This window comes from Peromyscus leucopus, unplaced genomic scaffold (assembly GCF_004664715.2).
Source record: "Peromyscus leucopus breed LL Stock unplaced genomic scaffold, UCI_PerLeu_2.1 scaffold_150, whole genome shotgun sequence".
Taxonomy (NCBI): Eukaryota; Metazoa; Chordata; class Mammalia; order Rodentia; family Cricetidae; genus Peromyscus; species Peromyscus leucopus.
In genome coordinates, this window is record NW_023504666.1 from 203,155 (window position 1) to 230,316 (window position 27,162).

The 27,162-nt window shown below is 51.1% G+C and overlaps 1 pseudogene; it reads right to left on the reverse strand.

Annotated features, from left to right (window-relative positions):
• Positions 1-27,162, reverse strand: part of LOC114690551 — a 56,793-nt pseudogene that overhangs the window by 1,793 nt on the left and 27,838 nt on the right.

Genomic DNA, 27,162 nt, shown 5'->3' on the forward strand with positions numbered 1-27,162 from the left:
TCTCTTGGACCCTTAAGGCTCTCTCCCCTTTCTCCTCCCTACCCCTTACCTTCTGGCTTTGGACGCATACACGCTCTGTCGCCAGGTAGTCCATGGTAAAGATGAACCTCCAGTTGAAGATGGCCTTCCCAGTCAGCGAGTGGTAGTGGACATCTGTCTTCTGCGTGTCCTTCTCTAGCCCAGATAGCCACCTGGGGCCAGAGTCCTTTCACCTGGGGTTCCTGTGTGTGGTCCCCATCCCACCACACACATGCAGTGGCTGAAAGATGTCTCCCTCAAGACCAGGAGGTTCCAGCAGGGTGACAGAACCAGGAAACTGAGGGCCTCCTGGAGCCCCTCCCCCGGGTCTCACCCTTTGACGTAGATGTCGCTCATCTTCTCTTTACTTAAGGTCTGACGAACCAGGTCCACGTGGGAGGTGCTCCAGATGATGCAGCGCAGTTCGTACCTGCAGCCACTGTGCTCTGAGGCCGGGCTGAGGACCAGCCCCCCACCCCCACCCCAGCCACAGTCCCGCAGAGGGAGGAGCTGCCCAGAGAGCCTGAACTTGGGCAGGAAAAGGCCCTTCTAACCCTAGTAGAGAATTCCCACTGCTTAGGATGGGAGGGAGAGGCTCCCTGCACCCTGGGGGCTGAGCTGGAGCGCCAGGATTAGGAATTAGGTTTTCACAGACTCACCGTTTAGGCCTTCTGGGGCTGATGTTGACTCGGGGGCCAGGAGGCCCCAGCATCTTGGGGAAGATATCCACCCACATTTGTATTTTTCCCTAGAGCCAGAATGGATTTGCAGGTTGGAGGTTGCTGGTCTCTCTCCAGTTAGGTGGCATGAGGGAGGGCCAGAGGCTTGGCCGAGGCTGTATTCCACCACCCAGGGGTTGGGCACAGATTTCTGGGAGGCGGCAAGTGGCCACCTGCTAACCCCTTTAGTTTTTGGCTGGGAAGACAAGTGAGAGAGGGGGAAGGATGCTGGCTGAGACCAAGAGTGTTGAGATGTCACTTATGAACTGGGGTAGGTGAGGAGGTCATGCTAGGTGGCCTGTTGATGGGGATCCATGGTGGGGTTGGGCTTCGTGTATTCAGCAGCACGGAAGCCTTAAAAGTAAGGAAACTGGATGGTCAGCAAGGTCATTTTGTGTTGTGTGACCACAATCTAAGGCTGTTAAGCTGGCCATAGAGTAGAGAGTCTTGAGAGAAAGAAAAGTGAAAATGGAGAGTAGAGGGACAGAAAAAAGGGGTGGAGCCACCAGCCTTGGAAAACAGGTAACCATGTTCTGCCTGTCAAACTACCTGACCTACTTTTAGTCTTCAGAGTTGACCCATTTGAGAAAGCCAGTTTAATGAGGATGGTTATTTTAAAAATTGCTCAGCAGAAGACTTCATGAATGTTGAAAGATCTGTGGAATGATGGAGCCATTTTTATAGTTGGACAATGAGGGATAATGAAGGTGCCCTTGGGGATCTGTGTCCCTGGTTCCTTGCCATAGAGAAGACATCTTGCAGTTCAGCCTCCAGAACTGGGTTTTACAGTGTTTGTACCCTCTGAGCTATGATGCCACCTCCTTACACCTCAGGAGAGCAAAAGCAGTGGTACGAACGGTTGGTGGGACACCCAAGAGGTTCCCACAACTGTTGTGCGGCATCCATTTCTTACAGCCTTTCCAGGTGTGACGCTCTAAGTGACATCATTGGAGCATCTTTCTTACTAACGTGCAAAGCATGTTTGGCTCTTGTCTGTATATGTGTGAATTGTTGACCTGTCCTTGCTTCTCACTGTGAACTATGTCCTGGGTGGATGGGCACTCATTTCCTGACCCAAGCCAGTCCATAGGAGGCAGGAGCAGCCTCTCCATTCACATACCTGGTCGATACCTGGCTGGCTGTTACTGTACAGTGTGCGGGTCTCCACATGCTCAGGAACCAGCCCCTGGGTGTTCAAGATGTACAGTGCCAGGCGTTCCTTCTTAGGCCCCAAGCCCTCAAAGGTAGGGGGTGTGGACTCTGGATAAAGATGGGATCATGAAGTCATTAGCGTTCCCATCTGAGCAGCCTCCCCAGCCCGGCCTGGGTATTTGGCTACCGTTGCCTTCCATGAGAAGGGAAAACTGGGCGAGACACGAGTGCTCTCTGCCCTGGGGCAACCTCTCTTCATCCTGCCCTCCCTCCTGCACGCCCTCATCTCGGGTCCACACTTGTTCCCCAAGGCCACACTTTGATCGACTGGAAGTGTGCTGGACTCACCAAAGCTCTGCAACTCGAACCTTTTCCCATTAGAAAACTGAGTCATTCTCAAGGTCAAATACCGGTGGAGGCAGCCCTTTCTGTCTGGCATAGCGGGTCAGAAGGTGGCTTGGGGACAGCTGATCCCGCCACCGAAATGGTCCTGACCTGTGAGAGGATGCGAGAGGAACAGATGGGAAGGAACAGGCCCCGGAGAACACACTGCTTTGAGCTGCAGGTAAGGGTGGTGCTGGAAACAGGGACAGAGAGGCAGGTCCGGCCCAGTTCTCAGCCTCTCCTCAGGGCTCACACCTCCCCCAACCCAGCTTGCTTGCTGAGTGGGTCCACACTCACTTGCAGTAGGATTTAGAGAGCCCACAACGGGCTCCAAAGCCAGACAGAAGTCGATTCTCAAGGTCGATAACTGTAGTTCCAATCTCATCATCTGCAGTAATTAGGTCAAAGTCGTAGAGCTGGATCTCTAGGTCCTTCTCCAGTGGGATGGTACATGTGAGTTCATACATCCTAGAGGCCAAGGGATTGGAAAGTGGCTGTGGACATATACTCTGCCTCACTGGCCAGCATCTCAGCCTAAGAGTCCCTGCCCCACCTCTTCACTCAGGTGAACGTGGGTAGCAGAGCATGGGATAGATAGGCTTTTGTCCACCTGCATCCAGTTCCTGAACGTGGCTAAAGGAACTTACAAGACAGCCCGTGCACGGAGGCCTGAGTGCCTTTCCTTGGGGTAGGAGGCATGCGTGAAAAGGTAGTGGATAATCCATTTATCTTCCACCTTTTGAGCCCCTAAGAGTCGGTGAGACACTGCTCACAGGGACCATGGAGGCTCTGAAGAAATGCATCTGCCATGCCCGGCCGGTGCCTTTAATCCCAGCACTTGGGAGGCAGAGCCAGGTGGATCTCTGTGAGTTCGAGGCCAGCCTGGTCTACCGAGTGAGATCCAGGAAAGGCACTAAAGCTACACAGAGAAACCCTGTCTCAAAAAACAAAACAACAAAGAGAAATGCATCTGCCTACTGGAACTGCCTTCCAGCATAGCATGGAGGACCTGAAAAGTGGCAGTGGGTGACTGAGGGCAGCTCACGTGCCAAAGATAGGATCCAGAGTGTTGGGGTAGTATGAGTCCCGGCTGCCGAGTTTCGTCTGCCCCAGTTTCAGGATCACGTAAGGGTCACACTGCAGGAGAGAAGCAGAGGGAAGAAAGGAGAGGGGAGGCAGTTACGCTGGTCAGGGAGGATGAGCGGAGCAGGTGTGCACTGTGTGGTGCCTGTAGGGGGTGGCTACGGGGGTAGAAACAGCCTGAAGCACAACGGCATGCTGTCATTTAGGCGTGGCGTGGGGGGCACTGGTGACAGGTGGGGCTACTTCCTTACCAGGCCATTGTAGTCCTGTGGCTGCAGGTTGATGGCTCGTATCAGGTATACCCGCACCATGCATGGCTGAGGGAAGTCCTCAGTCTCAGGCCAAGACGAGAACTGACGTGGGGGCTTGGGGGCCTCTGGGTCCTCGGGAAAGGGGTAGATGCGGAAGAGGCCCTGGGGGTTGAGAAGACATGGGCAGCCCAATCTGACAGTGCTCAGCCTAACGTTGTAAAGCTGCCTGCCCTCACCACCACCACCACCACCACCACCACCACCACCACCACCCCCTGGCCCCAGTACAGCAGGGAGAGTGTTAGGCTGAGGCTGAGCAGCAGGGGTCTTGAGGCAGGGGCCTCGTTTAAAGGGTCATTGGGCAAAAGCACTTGAAGCTACTTGGTGTTCCAGACTGCTAACGTCAACTCTGACTACACACCCATCCCTTCAGGTCTGAATGTGAGGCTGGCTTCTGCAGACGACCAGCTTGAGCTAGAGCTGGGAATCTGAAGGTCTTGCCTCGCTCGGTCCCTGCCTGCATAGACTGATCTGTGTCGCTGTACTTCTGGGGCAATTTCTCAGGCCCCGGCTCATCTTCCTCAGGGCTTTTTTTAGAAACTTCGGGGACAGGTAGGCTGTAGAGAGACAGGTAGCCCAGCTGGCATAGACACACCTTGAATTCCCCTACCACAGGGCTGTCCACCTTGGGCTTCTCCTGGTAAAGTTTGAAGTCTGGCAGAAGTCTTGCAGGCCCTGGAAGGCCAGAACGGCCTCCAGCTCACAGTCATACACCTGTAGGGGGCACATGCAGGACCTGGGCTGGTGGGGACCACTGGAAATCAAGAGGTGAAGGAACTCCCGGCTGCCAAGCCTCTTCCAACATGTTTGGCCCGTCAGTAACCTCAGTGTCTGCTTCAGATGGAGCAGCTGGTGGAAAGGTTTCTGGTACTCTCAGGGGACAATGTAGGAAGTCCCTCCTCCCTCCCTAGGTGAGAGAGTGCTTGTCTTACAGGATCCCTGCACTACCTTAAGCTGAATGCGGTGGTGCATGCTTGCAATTCTAGCACTCAGGAGGTGGAGGGCAGGAGGTTCAGGAGTTCAAGGTCATCTATACCTACACAGCAAGTTGCAGACCTGCTTGGGCTACACAGGACTTTATCTCAATCAAGGCAAAACCAAACCAACAGTTCTGCCACTTGGCGGTACCCTGACAAACCCGGGCCAAGCCTCTAGCCCCCCAGGGGAGGTTCTGGTCCACCCTTTCCCAGGGATTACCGGACCCTCACCTTCAGGGTGTGGTAGCTTTTGTACTTGTAGGGCACGGAACTGTCAGCATCACCTGTGGCCCAGAATAGCTTACTCCACCAGTCCACATCATGCTCATAGTCATCCTGACAGAGGGGTTCTTGTTGGCTCTCAGGCGGGCCCAGAGTGTCGTCCCCCCCCCCCGCCCCCCACCCAACTGGGATTGTCCTTTGTTCCCTGGTCTGAGGTCACTTTACCTCATCTTTGCTGGACTCCAACCACAACTTCTTGTAGAGGGCCCTAGGAACTGAAAAGTGAGAAGGTTACAGGAGAAGAATGGGGAAAGCGGCTGAGGTGGGGGGGGGCGGTGCTCACGGCTCTCGTGTCCCCTTGACTTCACATAGGCCTTTTAGTTCAGATGGGGGGGGTCATGCTTCTTAGTGTTCATTGCCCATCCGTATAGTCAGGACTCAAACATGCTCAGAAATGCAGAACCTCACACTATCTGAACCCATGGAGGCAGAATCTCACCCCCACCCCCAGTGCCCCAGAGTCTTACCACGTACCTAGGCTGTGATCCTCCTGCCTCAGCCTCTCAAGTGCTGGGATTACAGGCCTAACCACTATGCCCCACCCAGCAAAATCAACCTTCCCTCCTTCCTATATCTTGTGCTAGGTAGGGAACTCGGCTCGGGGTCTATGCATGCAAACAGATAGTCTATCACTGAGGTACATCCCTAGCCCTTGGTTTTTGAGACAGTGTCTTGCTTATGTAGCTCAGGCTGTCTCAGACCTTCAGTCTTCCTGTCCCTCTTTCTGAGTGCTGGGATGACAAGCATGTACCATTATGCCCGGGCAGCATCTATCTGCTTTTGATGAAGGTATTTAAGAGCTGCATTAAAATGTGATGCTGTTGCCCAAGTGCTGTAACTGTGGAGCACATTAGACACAGAGGGACTTGGAACAAAAATCTTAAGGACTGGCAACTCTCATGGGATCCCTCAGTGGCCAGAGTCTCAGGTAAGGGAGTCTTAGTCTGTATAATGCTTGCCTTGTGTGTTCGTTTTCTAGTTGCTATGATTAAATACCTGGACAAGAAGCAACTTTGGGGAAGAAGGAATAATTCTGGCTCACATTTCAAGAAGTCGTGGTAAGGAAAAGATGGGGCAGATGTCTGAGGCAGCTGGTCGCAGTATGCATGGATTTGGGAAACAGTGATGAATGCCAATGTTCAGCTTGCTTTCTCCTTTTTATTTAGTGTAGGACCCCAACCCATGGGATGATGCCGCTTCAGTTACCCTCATCTAGATAACCCCTCACAGACATGCCTGGAGGCTTGTCTCCTGCGTGAGTTTAGATCTTGTCCAGTGGACAGTCAGTGATAACCATCACAGTCTTGCACGTGTGAGAAACTTGAGCTCTGGGACCTATGTATTTATTGTTTGTTAGTTTTCAGAGCTGAGGACCGAACCCAGAGCCTTGTGCTTGCTAGGCAAGCGCTCTACCACTGAGCTAAATCCCCAACCCCTGGAACCTATGTAAAAAGGCCCAGCAGTGGTGTGTGTTTGCTCCCCAGCACTGGGGAGGTGGAAACAGAGGAATCCCTGGAGCTGGCTGGCTAGCCTTACCTAGTTAGCAACTTCTAGGCCAGCAAGAAACCCTGTCTCAAAAGGCAAGATGGACGAGGCCAGCCTGGGCTACCAAGTGAGTTCCAGGAAAGGCGCAAAGCTACACAGAGAAAACCCTGTCTCGAAAACCACCCCCCCCCAAAAAAAAAGAAGAAGAAAAGGCAAGATGGAGCTATGTCTGGTGTCCATACAAGTATACATATACACACATACATAAACACAAATATACACATACCACATATATCCTTACACAAATGAATAAATAAATAATAATAAAAGCTTGAGTGGGCTGGTGAATGCCTGTAATCCAAACACGTGGGAGGAGGAAACAAGAAGATGGGGAGTTGAAGGTTATCCTCTATTACATAGCAAGTTCAAGACCAGCCTCAGATACATGAAACCCTGACTCAGAACTCCCCTCTAACCTCCCTGTGACACTCAAGCGATTCTCACATGCAGACTTGACTGAGGACGACCCTTAGCCTTCTACTGTACAGTTAAGCCTCCTCATAGGTTTGGTTTAATAGACATCCTCTACAGGGGCAGAGTCGTTCATGTAAATGGTATGGGAGAAGGTAGCCTGGGACCTTACTCACAGTATTGGGCTTCTTCACAGGGCTGTGGAGAGAACACAGTCATGAGCCTCAGGAAGGGAGAAGCCAAGGAAGAGGGGCGCCAACCCCACAAGGGAGCCAGGGTCCCACCCTACTCCCAGTGAGGGCTTCCTGTAGGGAGCAAGAGGGGGCTAGGAGGAAGGATCACACCTGGCAGCTTTACAGGTGTGTAGTTCAGAGCCCAGGGGTCACAGAAATAGGGCTGGAGGAAGTCAATGTAGCTTGCCACCACAATCTGCTGGCCATAGACCTGGTTGTCCACCACTTCACCACCAGGGGCAATGCATTGGGTCTCCCCCAGAGGCATGAACTACAGCCCAAAGAGAGGGGGAATGTGAGGTCCTCAAGAGAAGCAGACTGTCCGTTGTCCAGTCCCCTTCCCAGGACCTCTTACCACCGTGAGGAAGAAGTTGGACTTAGGGAAGTTGGGATTCTCCTGGATGTGCTGATGGGCTCTGTCCAGGACTCCTCCCCACATTCCACCAGGAGCTGGGGTGATGCGCCTTCATGTTTCGAAGGCCCCAAGCCATAATCTGTCAGAACCAGGAGAAAGCAGAGCAAGGGCAGACAGAACTTCTTAATCAGGCCAGGGACGAACTGGCCTGGAAGTGACAGCCTGAAGCAGGCCAGGGTTAGGAATGTGGCAGTACCAGAGCGAGCGTCTCCTGCCTGGGAGGAGGGGACAGGCTGCTGCTTAGGACCTGCTGTCCACTGTCTCCATGAAGAAGGCGTCATCTAACCACCAGCCGATCTGCCTCCACTGCCCTCCAAGCAGATTAAGTGGTACACCTGCTTACTGCTGGCTCCAGACAGTCCCCAGACACTGAGCTCCCGAGGCTGGCTGCCTCTGGAGCCCACAGAAGCAGACGGTGCCTAGATTTTGCGGAGTCTCTCTGCCTTTCGGCTTATTGTCCTAGGTAGCTCCATGACCAACCAGTGAGCCGGCACCCTGTGATTTCTCTCTCAGCTGACAATGGGGCACCTCAGGAATGTCCATACCCTTCATGAGAGCCTCCTTGGGGGCTGCGTGGGGACCAACCCCATTAGCTGGCTTTCAGGAGTCCCCAGTTCCTGAACTACTTAATTGTCCTTTCTCGGCAAATTGTAACGCAATAGAATAACCAATGTGGGGACCTCCGTGTGGCCTCAAGTAGGGATGGGCCGAACCACCGTGGCTCTGTCGGTCTCTGGTCACTGTGCTTGCAATGTATTTTCTCTGAGCCTTGATTCCTCCTTGGAAAGCCAACTCCTGATGCACAGGGACCAACACAAGGTTAGTCCACAGCTACTGCTCCTGCCTGCCTGCCATCTTGTCCAAGCCTCTGCTCCCATTTCCCTTTCTCTCTGCCTCTGAAAATGTGTTATTAGGGTTCAAACTTTGGGCAGGTTGTCAGAAAAAGTCCCTCGAAGAGCTTCCAGGGTGCCCCAGGCTGCTCTGGGAAAAGGCTCCCCCCCCCCGGTCCCCCTCCCTGTCTGCACACACCTCAATGGCCATCATTTTCACTTCGGGCTGGATGTTCTTGGGCAGTGTGTAGATCCCATTCTTACAGGGGACACTCAGGATTGGCAGAGGTTGTGTCTTCAGCTTCTGGAGGGCAGAGGAGGGAAAACGGAGTGTGAAGCCCTGGAGGCTGGTCCTGATGCTGCTATCCCCAGAATGTCCCATAGAGGGCTCAGCTAAAAAGTCCCAGAATTGACGGGTTAAGCTAGAAGGGAGTTAAAGGGGAGACTGCCAGGCTGACAGCATTGAACCCAGTGTGTGGCCCTGAGCCTCAGACTTTTCCTGAGGGGAAGGGGAGGGCCCTGGTGTGTGTGTGGAAAGCTGGAGGTGGAGGGACACGAGCCCTGCTCTTCCATCTGTACCTCAGTCTCGAGGATCAGCTCACAGGATGCCAAGATCTCCCCCTCTTCCTCTCCCAACTCTCTCACAAGGGGATGCCACCTCAGGGGGGTCAAGGCCCAGCCTTGGAGGTCCAGCAAAACACCGGGGGCCACATGCTCCTTCCCCATAAGATTTTGTTTCCCTAGAGGAGAAGGGCGTTCAGAGAATGTGGAGGCCCAACCAGGTTTCCAGCACGGGCTTCTGAGGAAGAAAGGGGGTTTCAGTTAACCCATCACATGACTCTCCACAGCAGCCTCAGTGAACCCCTCAACATCTTGTTCTAAAATACACTCTACCTGAACGGGGCATCTTCCTCCCTCAAGCACGGCCTGCTGTACCCTTGAGTCATGTTGCCACAGTTCCAGCACCACAAGTGGGGGGTTCTCTCTGGTATCCTTGGGGTTCTCAAACAGCAGAAGGTGCTGGAAGATGAGCGTCTGGGACCACGTCGAGAGCTGCGGAGCTTCGTAGTGTCTGGGTACACAGGCTGTAGTTCAAGAAGACTCGAATGAAGGGCTCTAAAGCAGGGGGGGAGGGCCGGGCGTCACCGCTCCAAACTGCTAAGTGAGGGTGTCCTCTCGCCAGTGGCAGCCATTAGACTGAGGAAGACTCGGATGGGCCGCCACTGCTACTGCCAGCCCTTCGAGAATGCAGCTTCAGCAGGAGCTGCAGATGAACTGCCTACCCGACAGGCCTGGGGAACCTTAGCTTCCATCCATGTGAATGCCATGCCCGCTGTGGTTCAGCTTGGCATTCTCAGGGATGAAGGAAAGAGGTTCTTGTGAAGGAGTCCTAGGGGATAAGGCTTCCTATTATATTATTATTTTATTATTATATTTATTATTATTATTTGGTTTTTCAAGACAGGGTTTCTTGTGTAGCTTTGGCGCCTTTCCTGAAACTCATTCTGTAGCCCAGGCTGACCTCGAACTCACAGAGATCCGCCTGCCTCTGCTCCTGAGTGCTGGGATTAAAAGTGTGCACTGCCGCCACACCACCCAGGCTTCCCATTATTGATCATCCAAAGCAGCACTGAGTGTCCTTTAATATGGTTGGGGATGCTCAGGGGACACAGAGTTCATCCAGAAATCCAGAAGCCCTGCCACCCATTGCTTATCTTCTATCACAGTGCCATTAACAGAACAGGGTGGGAGTATCAGCTCACCTCCTGAATGAAATCCTGTGGGTCTTCCTCATACATCTTCCCTGTCTCTCTTCTACAAGCCTCAAATGACATGGTCCCAGCATATCATCCTGCTCTATCTCTCTCTCTCTTCTCTCTCTCTGTCTCTCTCTCCCTTTCTCCTCCATTTCTTTTTATATTGTATGAATTTGTGCTTTGCCTACATATATGTCTGTGTGAGAGTGTTGGATCCCCTGGAACAGAATTATAGACAGTTGTGAGCTGCCGTGTGGGTGCTGAGAATTGAACCTGGGTCCTCTGGAAGAGCAGCCAGGGCTCTTAACCACTAAGCCACCCTCTCCAGCCCATTTGAGCCACTCTCTTTCATGTCCCACCCTCTCTTCCAGTCCTCTGCCATGCAAACTTCTCCCTCTTCTAGGCCTACTATTGCTCCAGGTAAGTGACTGAGTGCCTCAACCCCCCTCCAAATTTCACAGCATTGGGGTCACATCTCAAGAGCACCCTGGACTTTGTAGTCTTTGTTTGGTGGTCTTTCTCCCTAAATTACAGTCGTAAGCTTTGTGCTGGCTAGTTTTAAGTCAACTTGACACAAGCTAGAGTCATTGTAGAGGAGAAAGCTGAGAAACTGCCTTCATAAGACCAGTTTGTAGGCAGGCTTATAGGGCGTTTTCTTTGATGTGATTGATGTGGGAAGGTGATTGTGGTGGAGTCACCACTGAGCTGGTGGTCCTGGGTTCCATAAGAAAGCAGGCTGAGCAAGCCAGGGAGCAAGCCAGTAAGGCGGCACCCTCCAAGGTCTCTGCCTCAGCTCTGTCTCCAGGTTCCTGCCCCCAGGTTCCTGCCCTGTGTGAGCTTCTGTCCTCGCTGCTTTCGTGATGAACTGTTATATGGAAGTGTGAGAGAAACAAAGCCTTCCCTTCCCAGCTGCTTTTGGTCACGGTGTTTTCATCACAGCACTAGTCATCTAACGAGGACAAGCTGCTTGGGGGCGGGATCTGAACGTCAGACATTTATCATCAGATATACGTGGATGTGTTGCCAGGCCTTGGGGGATAGGAGACAGGGCTGAAGGACAAGGGGCATTCCTACCCTGAAAGGTCAGGATCTGGTTGTACATCAGATTCCGGGCCCGGTAGATATATGCAGAAGAGCTGGTAGTAGTGAGGCTCTGGGTAAAGAGATCTCATTGGTTACCTGGCCCCAGCTCTTCAATAGGCTCCTCCCTCCTCCCTGTCCTCAGGCAGACTCCCAGGCCAGGGCTCACTGTTGAAGATGCAGTAGATGAATAGGCATGGTGGGGGTCCGGGGGTTCTCGGGGTGTGTTTTCCAGGAGTCCTTCCAATGTTGCAGTGACCATGTTTTATTCTGTCTTCTTAGGCTGGCTCTCAACTCCACTGCCTGTGCCCAGAAAGGCCGCCTTAAGGTTCTCAGTATTTCTGACTCCTCTCTCCAGACCCTAGCCCCCTGCACCCCTCTACAGATGCCAGCTGCCAAACTTGATGAGTTGGGGCCCAGCTAGCAGGGGTCAGGGATGTGTGTTCCTGAGCCTCTGGGAGGTAGAGGTAATAAACAAGCGTCACTCAGTCCATGGAGGCCTTACCAAGGATCCCTCAGGAGGAATATGGAAGCTACACCCTTCTTCTCCTTCTTGGGCACAGCCGCGGTGCCCACAGCGGCGACGGGAACCGGCTCGTGGGCTGTGGGTCCAGGTGAACTTGGAGTCAAAGTTGCCGAGTACCCTCCAGCCCTCCCAGTTCTCCAGTCGCTGCAGAGAGGTCCTGCTGCAGGGAAGAATCAGGGTGGTGCTCCTGTCCCTGCGCGTCGCAAGTGACCCCTGCCTGTGTCCCCAGCAGGGCTGTTGTTTCAGATGTCTCACCATCTGCAGGAAGGAGAGGGTCTCCATCTCCTGGCTCAGCTCCTGGCCCTGCTCCCTGGGGTTCCGGAAGCGGACGCGCACCCAGCGTCGCCGGCGGTGTGAATGGTAAGTCTTTTTCGACCGAGTTCCAGATCTGGGGAGGCCGGAGGGTGGGGATTCCTACTCCATATTCCCAGCCTGCAGGGGCGGCACCATGGCCCCCTGGGTCCACGTGTACCTGCAGACTTGGGGGTGCTTGGACATGTCTGGGAGAAGGGCCCTAGAGGGACAGGTCCTGGGGGCCTCGAGGGGTCCATGTCCCGGAAGATATGCTTTTGTAATTGTGCTACATTGGACTACCATGGGACCAAAGTGCAGCAATTGCTTGCGTCTGAGCCCAGGCCTCAAGACTTCAATCCACCGCTCCTTCCCTGGAAGCCACTTTGGTTGAACCGAAGCTCAAACAACCAATCATGTTCACCGGCAGTGTCTGAGACCTATTCCCTAAGCGGGTGGGAATCCCCAGGAATTTAGACAACATCCCTGCCTTAGGAGCTTGGCCACTCACAGGCTCTAGCTAAAGAACCAACCAAGATTCGAGATGCTTCAGGGTCCTCAGCCTCCAGACTTGACCAGAGACTGACCTTCACTGTCCACTGCATGGTTGAGCTCACAATCCAGTTGTTCTTAAAGTGGCCATCCTTGGGGACACTTCACATTCTCCAGAGCTTTCCACGGGCTGTCCATTCTGTTATGGATGTTAAGGGTGAGGGAGGGTCATGTGAGGTAGACGAAGCTTGCTTTGCTTGTTTTCACACATATGCTCCTGTCTTTGAACTTCAGCCACCTCAGGCCAGAAAATTCTTACTACTTCTGCTGCCTTGTGGGAAGACCCTGGCTCACTTATAGAAGGTGACGGCTTCTGCTCTTGTATTGTGGAGGCGGTTCATTGGTCCTTTGCATGGTTTCTAGGTCAGTGGCCAGCAGCTCTAGCTAACTCCATTATAAAATGGAAACAAAATTTCATCAAAAGTGGCTGGTTGGGCGGTGTTTTCTTACGTACAGAATATTTTCTAAATATGTCCAATAGAGTGATAGCAGAAGACTAGATTGGTTTGTCAGCGACACGTGGTTGCGTGTGTGTGTGTGTGGTAGTTGTGTTGTGTACACTCGATCGCTTGATTGTGTGATATGTTGGGAGTGCCTCAGTCTTCATTGCTTCATGGGTTTGGCCTTTTTGGACAGCTAAAGCTCTCCAAACGAAGAGAGAAAGGTTGCATTCCTCAGACACCAGGCTTCCCAACCGAACTCAGCAGGGATCTTCTTTGTATTTATATATGTTTAGCCCATTCAATCGGTATCTGAGTTGAAACTGGCTTGTCTTCTAGCATCCCAAGAAAATATTAAATTGTTTCTCTTTGTAAAATTTGTGTTATATTCTTGATTTCCGCCTTGGATCTGCCCTTGTGCCCGCCTTGCATGTAAAAGGGAAACTTAAAACAAAGCTCCAGGTATGGGCATGCGCTTTACGTTCCACACCGCCTAGAGCAGAGCAGGTGAATCTTAGTTTGAGGCCAGCCTGGTCTGCAGTAAGAGTTCAGGACAGGCCAGCTATGTAGATGAGATTCTCATCTCCAGATATATAACAAACAACAAAAAGTAAAGAAAGAACACTAGATATTAACAAACAAGGAGTATACCAAAACATTAACAAAAAAATGAAAAAATACTAAAACAAGAGCGGAGATGGGGTTTCAGCGTTTAAGAGGCGCCTGCTGCTGCTGTGTGGCAGAGGTGGGATCTATGTATTCCCCCATATAGAAAGACTATAACACATCACTAATTCGGGGTGGGGACAGGAGGATCACTGGAGGCTGGATCATCTGACCAAGCTAAACTAGCTCCAGGGGGCGGAGAACAAGAGTCAATAGTTAGGAGACATTGGATGTTCTTCAGACGACCAGGCATTGGATTCAGCATCCACAAGGTGCTAACCCTCTGTAACTATGTCGATTCGGGACTGGATGCTTCTTACTGGCCCTGCAGGAATCAGACACATGTGATATACAGACATCTACACATATATACATTAAAGACAAAGCTCCAAGTTTTAAGGAGTCCCGCTCAAAAGAGCAGGAAGGTAATAATCTGGCAGTATGAATATTGATTCTTCTGAACTCCCATAGTGCAAACATCAACATGCTACAGCAGATATACCTGCGCCCAACCAGACTATTGTGCGCATGTATCATATTTAATTAAAACCTGCATCTGTGCAATGTGCTGAATTTTTCCCTCTGTGTCATTGTCCTAAGAATCAAAAGGAGGTGGAGAGATGAGTAGCGGTTAAGCATGGCTGCTTTCCAGGGACCCGGGTTCAATTTCCCAGCAACCAAGCACTCACAACTTCTATACTCCCAGTTCCAGTGCTCTGACATACTCACACAAATGCATAAAATAAAATTATTATTAAGAATAAGAAAAGGGGGCGTGGAAGATTGGTAGAGGTTAAGAAACTGGCGCCTATATCTCCGAGTCGATCAATTCCAGCAGCTCACATGGCTCACCAACCATCTGTAATGGAGATCCCTTTCCTCTTCTGACTGCAGGGATACATCAAACGACCTGTTACGCATAAAATAATAAATCTTTATAAAAAAAGAAATTAAAAAAAAGAACAGATATAGAACGTGAGTTTTTGCGTAAGACTCGCCTTCGTGGGGTAAATACTACTATACGACGATTAGTACATATAGGGACGTGGGTAGATTTAATGAATGCTACACATTTTATGTAAGGGAGTTGGCATTGTGATTTGGTAAAGGTGTCTCAAACAGTTCCTCAATAGAGTCCAGAGGATGGATGACTCTAGTTGTTATGCCTTCTACTGGGTGGAGCGCTCTCAGCCTGTTCACGACTTCAGGCATTCCAGTCGGAGCTTGCTTCAGCCCCTCGAAGCCCTCTTTAGCCTTGCTCCCTGTGGGGTGTTACAAACTGAAATTGCGGGTTGGAATTGTTGCTGTTCAACTCCATGTTTCCTCACATCGTGTGGTGCTTTGAGCTCTGTGCTCAGATTTCATTCTCTGGGGAGGATGCCTGCCCTTACTCCAGGACCCGGGGCACTGCTGGGGGACCATTCTAAATGCTTCTTGCACCTTCTTCAGACATCGCCAGTAGCATGCTGTCAGCAGAAATGAATGTGCCCGTTCTTGGGAAAGGTTTTTTCCCCCTCCTCCTTCCATCTCAGAGCACAGGGAGAGGCAGGTGTCCTCAAGTACATTCTGGGTAATGGCCTCTTTGTATTCACCCTCCCTGGCCGCAGAGAGGTTTTTTGGGGTACTGTTTTAGTTCTAGGTCTGCTGTTACTGTTTGCCAGAAACGGGTTATTGAAACAGTCACTCTGGGGTGACAGATGTTCCGGGTGGGCCAAAGTGAATCGATCCCCAGAACTAGTGTGAGGGAGAGACTGACCTCAGAGCCATTGGTCTTAGTTTTTGAGACAGCATCTCTTACTGAGATCTGGGGATTACCTGTTAAGTTAGGCGTCTGACCAGTAAGCTCTAGAGGCGGGGCCTACTGTAGTGTAGTATTGTAAGGTGTGTTACTTTTGTTACATTGCATTTGTTTAACTCTGTGAAGCTGTGCTACTGTGCTTGTCTAAAACGCCTAATAAAGAACTGAATGGCCAACAGCAGGCAGGAGAGAGAAATAGGCGGGGCTGGCAGGCAGAGATGATATAGAGGGAGAAATCTGGGAGGAGGGAAGAGAAAAAGGATCTAGGAGCCAGAGAAGGAGGTGGACTCCAGGGGCCAGCCACCCAGCTACACACACAGCAAGCCACAGAGTAGGAGTGAGATACAGAAGTAAGAGAACGGGACGAGCCCAGAGACAAAAGGTAGATGGAATAAGTTAAGGAAGCTGGCAAACAGCCAGCTAAGGCCGGGTGTTCATAATTAAGACTGAGCCTCCGTGTGTGATTTATTTGGGAGCTGGGTGGCGGGCCCCCAAAAGAGCCAAAAAAACAAACAAACAAACAAACAAACAAACAAACAAACCAGCCTACTTGTTTCTCTGCCCCTGGGACTGTAAGGACATAGCACCGTGTGTGGCTTTTTATGTGAGAACTGGGGATAGGACTCAGGTTTAGATTCTAACTCCTGTGTTCAAATGATCCTTCTGCCCTGTCTCCAAAGCAGCTGGACTACAGGCTACACAGTGTCTTAACTCTTTCTGACATCCAATTTAAGGTCTGCAGTTTGCTATCCTCGGGTATAACCCCACGGTGAAGAACCTCAGGGCTGAATACTTATCTGGGTTCCCAAGCATGTATGGAGCAGAGTTCAGACATAGCACTTACTGGGGACACCCCAACTTCTGAGTCCTTCCCCCCCATCTGGTCCTTGCCTCTCCCCCGCGCCCCGTACCTGCGGCAGGATGGAGACACTTACCACGTCTGTGTTGGGGAGGGCTGCAGGCACCCTGCGCCTGTGGCTTTGCGGCCCTGGTTCTCATACACCTCTTCCAGCACCTGGCTCTTGTTGATGTCTGTGTCCAGGAGGAGTCTGGGCAGCGGTGAGACCCCAAGTTCTCAGAGCTGTCTGAACTCCACGGGTCATCCTCTGCCGGCCGAGCACCCCCATGTGACACCCCACCTCCCTTCAGCTAGGCAGAGCCTGGCATGCAGACAGCTGTTGACCAGGGCTGTTGGTCTTGTGTATTCCCACTCATCGGAACCAGCTCCCTGGCTTTGGAACCCCCATCTTTAAGTTCCCATTAACGTTCCCAGGTGAGGGGAGCCACCCCGTAGGACATCCTATCTTCCTTACCTCCTCTGAGGCTCCACAATCCAGTCGCCCTGCCAATGCCACGGAGCCTTGAAATCTGACTTGGGGACGGCCTTGCGTCCCATGACATCTGAGAAGGTGGGGCAGTGGTACAGTCCTTGTTCTCCCCACTGGTCTTTGTACTTGGCCTGATTTTCATACTGGGGGAGGGGAGTCCCAGTCAGTGCCCAGACCTCCTCCACCAACCACCTGGTCCTGGGGGTACTGAGACTCCTGTTCCCCAACCTTTAGAAATGTAGTAGCCAAGCAAGACAGGGCCACGTCCCAACTGTACCTAAGAGACAGAGGCTCGGCAGTCAACACTGCCTGGCATTGCACAGCTGGCCGAAGAGTGGGGTGATGCCAGGGTATCTTGATGTGACCTGCCTACTCCCTAGTCACTGCAGACCTGAGAAATCCAGTCTTGCTACACCTGTACCCTCTGTGCTACTTCATGTCTTATTTCTCCTATCAGTCCCTCTATCCCTTCTCTGTTGCATGCAGGCTGGTTAGACACAGCTGTCCCTTGACTAACCTCAGGGGATTGGTTCCAGAATGTCCCTGGGTACCACAATCCACTCTCTAGCCCCTTACATTGTAAAACGGCCTAGCATCTGTACAACATATTAAATCATCTCTAGATGACATAAAACCTAATACAATGTCAATGCCATGTCAACATTCTGCTAGTGTATTGCTGAGGTCAGAGTGACAAGGAAAAGGTATGTACATGTTTGGTGTAGCCATCACGAACTTAACTGCATTTCCAAGCCACAGTTGGCTCAGTACATGAATGGAGATACCGTTGAATGGGGAGCTGACTGTATTATGGTATGTTATCAACACATGCAACTTAAAACATAATGGCCAGGTGGCAGTGGTACATGGCTTTAATCCAATGTTCAGGAGGCAGAGCCAGGCTAATCTCTGTGAGTTCGAGGCCAGCCTGGTCTACAGAGTGAGATCCAGGACAGGGACCAAAACTACATGGAGAAACCCTGACTTGAAAAACAAACAACAACAACAACAACAACAAAAAAAAAGTTATAAATGCATTTTTTTGTTTTGAAATAGCTCTGACTAGCCTGGTACTCTTTATGGAGCCGAGGTCAGCCTTGAATTCTCCGTACTTCTCCTGCTTAAGCCTCCCAAATGCTGAGATTACACCCACGTGTCAACCAACTACAAAAGTTACAATTCTGTAACATAAAAGGCCTATGTTGTGGAATTCTGTCTTCCAGACTTGACACAGCCATTGCGGCTGTCCTGAAATCAGGTCAGTGTGACTACCCATAGGAGCCTTTGCAAGATGTGGCCACCTGTTCCTCCTTTAGAGTAATGAGCAGCTTACAGGGCTCATGGCTCCCTCCCCCAATATATAAGCAGTTAAATTGCTGGGAGGGAGACTTCTCCAGTGGGGTAGACATCCATACATTGCACATGCTTCTGTAAGTAACCCCAGTTAAACTCACTGGTTCCCCAAGCTGGATGGAACTGTTTCTTTGCTCTGTCATGGGCCATCTATCTGAAGTGGGCAGACATTTGCTCACATCTCCCAGAAAGGGTCACACAATAGCCCGACACTCAAACCTTACTTCCCTTCTGCTGGCAGAACTATTTTCCTGGGCCAGCCCACTGCACAGAGCAAAGGTCAGCCCTTGCCCTCTGCAGAGCCGTCTGCCCAGCTGTTCTCCTGCATCCCAGGTGTGGGCGGAAGTCTCATCTCCCGCTCCTTCCACACTCCCTGACCTTTCCCCACCTCCCATGACCTCCAGTCTGGCCCAAAGGTCTGGAAAGGGTCTGCAGGGGTCCCAAGCTGCCTGTTGGTAACAATGAGAAGTTTTGCAGTTTGGAGCCCTGATCTATTCACATGCCTTGAGCAAAGCTTGGAGAAAGCTCTCAATAAACTGCCACCAGGAACAGTGTGACCAGGGACCAGAGGGCCACTCAGACCCCATTTTGTTAGCACCGGCCTGTGGCTCGTGAGCAGGGATGCTAGGCTAGCACCGTCCTCAATGGCTTTCATTGCTGCTGTCTCTCAGAGTTGTCAGATGTGGTCAGTGTCCTCCTCTGCCTCTGGGTCTGAACAATTGTCTCTTCACTTTCTCTTCCTGAACTATATATGACTGACTTCCCTGGCTTGGCCCTGACCTGGTTGACCCACCGCACCCTCCAAATGCTGTGTGTACATGCCTGCGTGCGTGCGTGCGTGCGTGCCGCCGCCCACTCACCGTCTCCGCGTACACCACCATGTTGCCTTGTTGGAGCAGCTTCAGATTCTTGCTGTGTACGACATTGCCAAGCCACATGCAGACCCGGAGGTGAGCTGGGAGCGTGTTCTCTCCTTCACCTTCTGGGTACTGAGCCAGAGGCAGATCAGTCCCATGGGTGTACCACTCCGGGGGGGGGGGGCGGGCGGGGTATAGGTGAGGGAGAGGGGGAGGGGGGGCACGCATTGCCAGAATGGGTCACATCCACCCCTTTTGTCTGTGTGAGCAGGGCCCTCACATCAAACTGTGTGCTGGAGTCAGAGAGTCTACAAGGGTATAAAGCTCCGGGCTGATCACCAGCGCTGAGAAGTGACCGAGTTCTGCCCCGCTTTCCCAGAGGGTGACAAGGAAATAGAAAAGAGGAGCGGAGCGAGCAGAAGGCGGGCGAGGCTGCCTGGGAGGGAAGGGGAGAACGGTGGTTTGGGGGATACTAGCTAACGAATCACGGCTGCTGCCTGATCACTGGGCACCAGCACTTTGCTAAGCACCTCAGTCCTCATACCCCACGTGAGGGCGTCACCAAGCACGGGAGTGAGTGACACACGGAAGGCCGGGATGCAGTCAGGCACTGGACAAAGACGGGAAGAAGGGCTTTGCATGATGGTGGAAGGGCAGGGTGTGGCGTATTTGGGATGGGGAGGCCCCGGGTGGCCTATCTGTTGACAGGGTTGACGCAGTGCTAGGGCAGGCCAGGGAAGCTGCATCTTCCCTGGTGGCGATGGGAGCCATGAAGGGGCTATGAGGACCCTCTTCTCTCCAAGAGAGAAGGCCATCATTGGCGGTTTAGTCAGTCTAATGGGATAGCTTACTTCTGATCTGAGGAGCTGGTACCAAATCCTACAGTCACTGAATTTCTGGAAGTTATCCAATTGTGGTTCACAGGAGAGATGACAAGGGTGTTTAGACCACATGGGAGGCATGGGATGATGGAGGATGTGGAGGCTTTGAGGAGCATTTACCATGGCTCACATGCTGAGAAGTGCAGGACCCTGCCTTCCTCTGGGGACTTTGAGCTCTGTTCTACTTAATGCAGGCAGGGAAGTAGCACATGGGCCATGCCTTCAGGGAGGTCCCATGGGAACTTTCACACAACCCCAGGGGTTCTCTCTGGGAATTTGGGAACCCCATCTCTCCCAAAAGACGCTCCTCCTTCCCCACCTGTAAGAAGAGGTTCTGAATCTTCCCACAGAACTTGCCAGAGCTCAGGGGTCTGCTGGGGAGAACAGGACAGTATGGCAGGCACCCGAGCAATAGGCCACTCGCTGCTGCTTAGACGTCAGCCAGATCATCACATCAGGCAGGCTCTCCTGGGGCTGCCAAGGTGGGAGAGCATCAGGATCATCTGGCCAGCGCAGCCTCACTGGCCAGCCAGTGTGTCCAGTGCCCACCTCGGGGATCACAGCATTGAGACGACGCAGCAGTCTCTGCCGTGACCACCATCTTCCTTGGCTTGGCTTCCGAGGCCCTCTGCGCTAGTTGGCGTAGAAGATGGTTGCGAAGCTGCCATTTATTCTTGTCCAAGTGTTAGCTTTGGGCTGAGCAGTCATACAAGGCAGAGGGCGCCTGTGGCCGGGACAAGTTAATAGGAAGGGTGTGTCTATTCTGGTCCACTGCAGCCAGTGTTCCCTTTCTAGCCTGGAGACTCGACCCTACCCATGGCTGGCCTGACATGGAGAGACCTGCCCAGCTCTCCCTAGGAAGCTGGCTTGCTGTGGGTCAATGCAGGCTCTCTCACCCAGCCTCTTCCATCCTTGAAGCCCTGCAGTGTGCTAGGTTGGTTCCCAAAGACCTCTTATGGGTAGATGTTTTCCATGGAGAGGCTAACCAAAATCTGGTGGGTGGGGGCAGGGGGAAGCTTTCCATGAGCTTGAAACGGGCGCTCTGGATGGGGTAAGCAAATGGTGAGAGATGTGGGGTGAGAACAGTGTGGGCTGGTCTAGGCGATGCAGATCTGCCCATATGCTGCTGCAGGCACTGAGTGTGGACATGGGGCAACAAAGCCTGTGCTGGACTGGAGTTCAGGGCTGTTCTACATGGGCAGGAAAAAGCAGCTTTTGTAGGCTGACGCTGGGGGGGGGAGTTGGAGCAGTGTTTCTTTTGGGGTAGGGGTCCATCGTGCTGCTCGGAGCTTCCAGTTTCTTTTTGAGCCTCCCCTAGCTCATCCGAAGCCCACCCCCAGCTCCTACCGGCAGTCCTCAATCAGCTCCCTCAGCAGCTTCTCCCACTGTTGGAGCAGAGCTGGATCCTTCGGATTCCGTATGGACTTGAGGGTGTCCAGGTTGGCTTTTGTCCATTGAGAGGAAGGGAGAGAACTAGCCTCAGCCTGGAGCCTCCTGGGATAGGCTGAAGGACTGACAGACCCTGGAAATGGTTAAGAGTAACCTGGTGGTGTTCGTGTCAGACTGCCACATGGCCAGCTAAGCTAGGATACCCTTTCTTCCTACTTCCTGTACCAGCAGAGAAAACAGGTGGCAGGCAATGGAGCCCATCTGAAAGATGAGAAAGTCGTGACTGGGGTAGAGATGCTATGTATAAACATCTTCTGAGACCTATGCTGCTTGACAAGAACCCAAGACTCTGTGATGTGACCCTTCCCAGCCTCTCGGATTCCCATGTTACCTTTATGGCCCTAGTTCCTTTCATGACTTAAAAAAAAAAAAAAACTGGCACATCACCGTGACTTTACACACATTACTCCTTTTGTGCTTCCATCCCCCAAAACTGCCTATGAATTTCTCGAACCCCCGCTGCCCTGTCACCTCCTGACTGCTCCCCCTTCCCCTCCCCATCTCTCTGATCCTAAGTCTCTTGGCACCTGTATTTCCATGGCAACCCTAGTTGCATTGCACCGTAACTGTACATCTCTGACTTCGTCAGCCAGTGAGGACAAGTATGTGTTTATTCATCTTTGTGTCCTTAGTGGCCAGTGCTGTATCTGGCACAGTTCCAATGATATGGGGTCCCGATATCATGGGTGTGACTGGTTTCCTGGTACCGTGGTGTATGTTCCCAAGCCTCCATCCACCCCAGCTCCCTCCTGCCCACTCACCAGGTGATCCGGGTGACGTGGAGGAGGTTGAGGCAATTCATCCGGAAGCTGACATCCTCCCATTGGGAGGTCACCGTCGCCACAGGCTTCGTGTTGTACCAGGGCACATAATGGTAGATAGTCCCTGAGACACAGAGACATGAGGTGGGGGTGGACATCGGAGGGACCATACCTAGAAGGTCCTAATCACGGTATCCTCCTAAAGGATTGCTCCTGGGCCACTTTGGTTCTCAAGGATCTGCTAACCACGCCAAGTGGGCCCTCCAGCCCGAGCCCGGGATGAGTACTTGGGTGAACACAGCTGGTTTCTGTTGGGGACATATGTGTTCTGTGTGTCATGTGGCTTTCAAAACCTCTGGTTTACAGGTAGGAAAACCAGGTGGGTGCTGATGTGGGTGGTGGGAACTGAACTCAGGTCCTCTGGAAGGGCAGTGAGAGCCATCTCCCCTACAGGATACTTTTGTTCTGCAATACCCTGCTGTGCCGGCCTCAAAGGAACAAAACCACGAACACCCACATGTCTAAGCAGCAGAAGAACCTGTGAGGTTAGTGCTCAAATCTTGAAAGAGTTGTGCTTCTTCTTTGGTAAGTTCAGGCCCAGAGTAGGACAGAAGGCTGGGCACTACCCAATGTGGCAGTCTGAAGGACACCCATGTCCGGTGACTCCTGAAAGATACACTGAGGTCCTAACCTTACTGCTCAATATACCATCTAACTTGGAAATGGAGTCACTGGCGATGTAATTAGTCAAGACGAAGTCATTCATTGTGGAGTGGGATGTCCCCTAAAGCTAATACGACTGGGAGACAGAAAGATGGTGCCCACGTGAAGACCCAGCACCACAGGGAGCCGAGGGAAGCTAAAGGCAAAGATTGGTCTGCTAGATGAAGAATACCAAGGTTTGCCCTCAGCACGCTCCCAGGGCATCAATCCTGACTCCCTCACTTCCACCTTCCACCCTCCTATTGCCTTATTTTGAGTTTCATTACACATGTATGCATGATTTGTATATGAGAGTGTAGGCGTGCACACGCCACAGCATGTGTGTGGAGGTCAGAGGGCAACTTCAGGAGTCAGCTCTCTCCCCTCACCACATAAGTTCTGGGATCGATCACTTTTTGCCCACCGAGACATCTTGTCACCCCAGAGTTGATGTTTTAAGTCACCCAGTTTCTTGGACAAGATAACAGCAGACCTAGAATAAAAAGCAGGTACCCCAAAACCTCTGCTCTCGGGGCCAGGGTGAATACAAGATGGCCTATTACCCAGAATGTGACAGTGAGGACACCTGCCTCTCCACTGTGGCTCTAGATGGAGGGGGAAGAAAACCTTTCCCAAGACACAGGGCACAGCTCAGCGTGCTGAAGCATGCTACTGGCGAAGTCTGAAGGGTGCCAAGCAAGCAATTGAGAAGTGGTCCCCCAGCAGTGGCCCGGGTCCCTGGAGTAAGGGCAGGCAAATCTCCCCAGAGAATGAAATCTGAGCCAGACCTCAAAGCATTCCCAACGTGGAGAGAAAATGGACAGTTTGGAAACAGCACACACATTCCTAACCCGGCAATTTCAGTTGTAAACACCCTACAGGGAGACAAAGGCTAAGAGGGGTGAGGAGGGCTTGAAGCAGCTCCGACTGGAATGGCCTGAAGTTGGAACAGGCTGAAGAGCGCTCCACAGTAGAAGGCATACACAACTTAGAGTATCATCCATCTCTTGGGACTATTGAGGAACTGGTTCTGAGGCACCCTGTTACCAAATCCACAGATGACCAACTCCCTTACATAAAACATGTAGCATTTGCATAGAATCTACCCACATGTCCCCTATATGTACATAATCTCTACAGTATTTAGTATTACCTCAAGCAAGGCAGAGTCTACGCAAATAACTCTCAGTCTGCTATACTGTATTCTTTTTTAAATTCTTTTTTTTTAAAGATTTATTTATTATTATGTATACAGTGTTCTGTTTGCATGTATCCCTGCAGGTCAGAAGAGGGAACCAGATCTCATTACAGATGGTTGTGAGCCACCATGTGGGTGCTGGGAATTGAACTCAGAACCTCTGGAAGAGTAGCCAGTGTTCTTAACCTCTGAGCCATCTCTCCAGCCCCTTTTCTTAATTTTATATAATTAATTTTATTTTATGTGCATTGTGTGAGGTGTCAGAGCCACTGGAACTGGAGTTATAGACAGTTGTGAGCTGCCATGTGGGTGCTGGGAATTGAACCCGGGTCCTCTGGAGAGCAGCCAGTGCTCTTAACCGCTGACTCATCTCTCCAGCCTCCTTTATTGTATTCTTTAGGGGACAATGACAAGAAGGAAAATCAGCACATTTGGCACAGATGCAGGTTTGTTGATTAGAGTATGATACATGCGCACAAATACGTTGTGTATGGGGGGGCAGGTATGATCTGTGTAATGCATGTATGAGTGTGATGTTGTGCACAGTATGGGGAGTTCAGAGAAGAATGTCAATATGACTGCCAGATTACTTACCCTTCCTGCTCTTTTGAGGCAGGGACTCTCCTAAAACTTGGAGCTTGTCTTTTTTAATTGTTTTATTATATGTGTATGGGTGTTTGTATATCACATGTGTGTCTGATTCCTGCAGAGGCCAGAAGAGAGCATCCAGTCCCCTGAAATCGAAGTTACAGATGGTTGTGAGCCACCTTGTGGATGCTGGGAATCCACATGCCTGGTCGTCTGGAAGAACATCCAATGCTCTTAACTATTGAGCTCTTTCTCCAGCCCCCTGGAGCTAGTTTACTTGCTCAGTGATCCAGCTGTCCCAGTGATCCTGTCCCACCCCGACTTAGTGATGTGGTTTAGGCTTCTTATGTGGGAACTACACTATTAATCCCAACCCTCCTGCTCACACAGCAGGCCCTCTTAAACGCTGAACCATCTCCGCTCTTGTTTTAGTATTTTTCAGTTCTTTATGTTTTGGGTATACTTCTTGTGTATAATAATGCTAGGTTTCTTTCTTACTTTTTTGTTTGTTTGTTTATTTATCTGGAGATGAGAATCTCTCTACATAGCCCTGGCTGTCCTGGAACTCTCTATGCAGACCAGGCTGGCCTCAAACTAGCGATTCACCTGCCTCTGCTCTAGGGTGCTGGAAGTAAAGGCATGTGCCCCCATACCTGGCTTGTTTTAGAGTTTTCCTTTTTACATGCAGGACGGCACCAAGGGGCAGGATTCCAAGGGGGCGGATCAGAATATTAACACAATTTACAAAGAAACATTTTAAATTTTCTGGGATGGCTAGAAGACAGCCAGTTTCAGACTCAGATACTGAATGAATGGGCTACATAATGATAAATACAAAGAGATCCCTGCTGAGGTTCCGGGTGGGAGCCTGGGGTCTGAGATGGCAACTTTCTTCTTCCGTTCTTGGAGAGCTTCCAAAGGCAACAAGAAGGAAAACAAGTCCATTTCCAGCAAACAGGAGACAGAGATAATCTGCAGACTCAAAATACACACAAGGACAGCCAAAAGCAACCTTGGCTTCCACAGAAGCGCCCGAGGAGGGAAGACAGCAGAAGGCACCTGTGGGGAGAGGAAAGCGAGACCCACAACAGGAAGCCAGGCTGGCTGGGAAGAGGCCTTGCAAAGTGCCAGCAAAAATACACTCCCTGAAGGAAGGCAGGACTCAGGGGAAGAAATGTGAGCTGCTAGAACTCAGCAAACAGGCCAAGAGAAAACAAAAACACCCAGGGAAGGCAACAGGGGAAGTCCCAGGGTGACAGTGAGACCTTGCAGACAATTGAGTGAGGACATAGAACTAAGAACAAGAATTCCTCAAATGACCAAAATGAAATGCAAAGACAGAGTCATGAAAGGACCAGGGAGAAAATGATAGCTAGAAGAGAACCAAGGGGAATCGCGAAACTCATACATGGAAGCCCCAAGAAAAGTAAGTAAGCAAAGTAAGTAAGGCCCAGGAGAGTACTTTATCATAGAAGTTAAGGACAGCCAGTCAGGGAAAGGAGAGTGCTTTTTAACAAACAATACAAAATATACATGCAAACTGGTTCAAAATGAATCATAGAACTAAATGCAAGAACCAAACGTACAACATTTTGAAGAAAAAAAATAGGAAAAAAAAATTCATATCCTTAAGTAAGGCTGAGTTCTTAAGCCAGGTCACCATGTGTCTTAGGGTTCCTATTGCTGTGAAGAGATACCATGACCATGGCAACTCTTATTAAAGGAAACATTTAATTTGGTAGTTTACAATTTCAGAGGTTTAGTCCATGATTGTCATGGTGGGACATGGTGTGTGTGCAGGTAGACATGGTGCTGGAGAAGAAGCTGAGATTTTATATCTTTTAGGCAACAGGAAATGAACTGAGACACTGGGTGTTGCTTGAGCATATATGAGACCTCAAAGCCCGCCTCCACAGTGACACACTTCCTCCAAACAAGAACCACACCCACTCCAACAAAGCCACACCTCTTAATAGTGTGACTTCATTTGGGGCCATTTTCTTTTAAACCACTACACTCTGGAAAAAAAAAAAAAACTGTATTTGATTCAAATTAAGAATCTTGGCACTTCAAAAGATAATGAGGCCAGGCAGTGGTGGTGAACACCTTTAATCCCAGCATTCGGGAGGCAGAGCCAGGCAGCAGATCTCTGTGAGTTTGAGGCCAGCCTGGTAGTCTACAGAGCGAGTTCCAGGACAGGCTCCAAAGCTACACAGACAAACCCTGTCTCGAAGAAAAAAAAAAAAAAAAGGGGGGGTGGGGAAGAATAGACATTTTAGAAAAAGACTACAATACATGGTTAATTGATCTTTAGGTAAGGTGCCAAGGTAATTAATTCAGTGCAGAAATCAAATGTTTCTTAGCAAATAGTGTTGAGTTGGCTGTCTATATAGAAAAAAAGAATTTCAACCCCTTCCTCACATTACATACAAAAATTAAGTTGCCAGACAGTGGTGGCACACACCTTTAATCCCAACACTCAGGGGGCAGAGGCAGACAGATCTCTGAGTTCAAGGCCACCCTGGTCTATAGAGCAAGTTCCAGGACAGCCAGGGCTACCCGGAGAAACCCTGTC